General features: G+C 37.4%; 1 long non-coding RNA gene across 1 annotated transcript; it reads right to left on the minus strand.

Annotated features, from left to right (window-relative positions):
- Nucleotides 1–342: 342 nt before the first annotated feature.
- LOC109591927 (uncharacterized) lies at nucleotides 343–699 on the minus strand. The gene is made up of 3 exons (XR_002190075.1): nucleotides 663–699; nucleotides 492–611; nucleotides 343–443 (listed from the first exon to the last, which is right to left on the minus strand). It is a non-coding gene; the product is annotated as an uncharacterized LOC109591927 (long non-coding RNA).
- Between the last annotated feature and the right edge of the window lie 1,119 nt (nucleotides 700–1,818).

The raw sequence follows: 1,818 nt of genomic DNA on the forward strand, positions 1-1,818 counted from the left end.
AGTGTGAGGAATTGAGAGTCTACCATGATCATTATTGCTTATTATTTATTAAATTATTGTTCTCATTATGTATGCACGCATGCGCACTAGTTTTGAATTATTATTAAGAATTGAACTGAAACCAGTGAATGAACAGATCCAGGGCGCTCTTGCTATCCTATTAAAGAACCAGCAGAAGGAATCGGGACACTTGTATCGTTACTGTCATACATGTGTGAACTCTTGGCTGTGTAAGTAGCTAGATAGAGCTAGTATGATTTTTAAATGCAATGAGGCTGGAATATTTGAGCAAATCTCATGTGTTGCTTGCTTTATAATGATTTCCATCAATCTTCTGATTCTCATATGTACAAAAATATTAATTTTGTCGTAGATTAAGTTAGCCTTAGTTAGGTTGGGATCTTTGGATTGTGTAGGCCAACCAGGAGCAGTAGTGGGATAATCTGCAGAAAAATGAAGCACAAAATAAAATATAATTATCTATGCTATACCAAGATATTCTGTCCAGTGATCTTTCATTCTTAATAATGTTAGTGACACTCCAGCCATTTCCAATGAAGTCATTAATGATCCCATATAAGCTCTTGTAACATTATAGCATAACTTGCTAGCTAATAAATGAAAAGATCATGTGATTGTCATGTGATGCATTAAAGACTCACTTAAATAGTCAATGGCAGAACCAGCAATGATGTTCCTCCTAAATTATTAACAACCAATCCAACATTAGTACCTGCAATGAAACAAAGTAATGAACACCATTACATTGTATGATACCATTAGGTGGATTGAAGTACTGATATCCTGATTCAGTGGAGGTAAGGTGATCCAATAACCTAGCAACTACCTCATTAGCTGATTGCAATTCAGCAATCAGCTGAATAGAGCATAGCCATTAGAACACAGATACTACAAACTATGATTAGAACTCTCCTTTTCCATTTCCTGGGTACGCCTTAGTCAGGCTCGCTAGCCAGACCATTCCCCAGCCTACAATCAAATGACTGTAGGCTGGGCTGCTGGGGAATGGTCTGGCTAGCAAGACTAGGTATGCCCCTGCTCCCCCAACTTTCTACACCTATGACTGGTTTACCTGCTAGGCTGCTACTATAGGAAACAAATGCTCAAAGCCATTGTTTTCTGTTGTGAGCCTATTATGTGGTTGGAGGAAATGGCCCGGTTGTAGGTTTTGCCCTGGCAAAGGCTATTGTGTTATTTGTGTACAACATTGCTATCATTAGTCTGATCATGGTTTTAATGATTAGCTAAATCCATACCCAATATATTGGAGTATAATTGATGCTAATCTGAATCTGTCCTGAAATCAGTTTCAAATCATTCATTTTGGGCAATCAGTCATGATAAAATGATGACTCGGTCGGGGCACTGACAATTATAAAAAAGTTTGCATTGCGGGTTCAGGCCAGTATCAGACATGATCAGCAATGATACACCTGTCAGGACTGTATAGATATTATTAGTCTTGATTTAGTCATTAATTTTTAATGAAATTGCTGATTCACTTTGGCATGAGCTGGGTGTATGCGCTACTCTAAGCACCTACAAAAGAATCCAAACAGTTATTAAAGTGATTATTTGCTACTTCCTTCAACAATATAGCATAGAGCTGTTGCACGGAAGTAATCAACGGGAGGGTGTGGCTAAAATCATAGATACTAGAGTACATTATCAATGATCGTACACCATCAATTTTCNGACACTTGTTTTATGAAAACTATACATTGCCATCTCATGAAACTGCAAAGTATTATAGCAATAGTTATCCTTTATTTGCGTGACAAAACTTGTAGCTCTAGC

Source organism: Amphimedon queenslandica, unplaced genomic scaffold, assembly GCF_000090795.2.
Source record: "Amphimedon queenslandica unplaced genomic scaffold, v1.1 AMPQUscaffold_6816_Cont21229, whole genome shotgun sequence".
In the NCBI taxonomy this organism is placed as follows: domain Eukaryota; kingdom Metazoa; phylum Porifera; class Demospongiae; order Haplosclerida; family Niphatidae; genus Amphimedon; species Amphimedon queenslandica.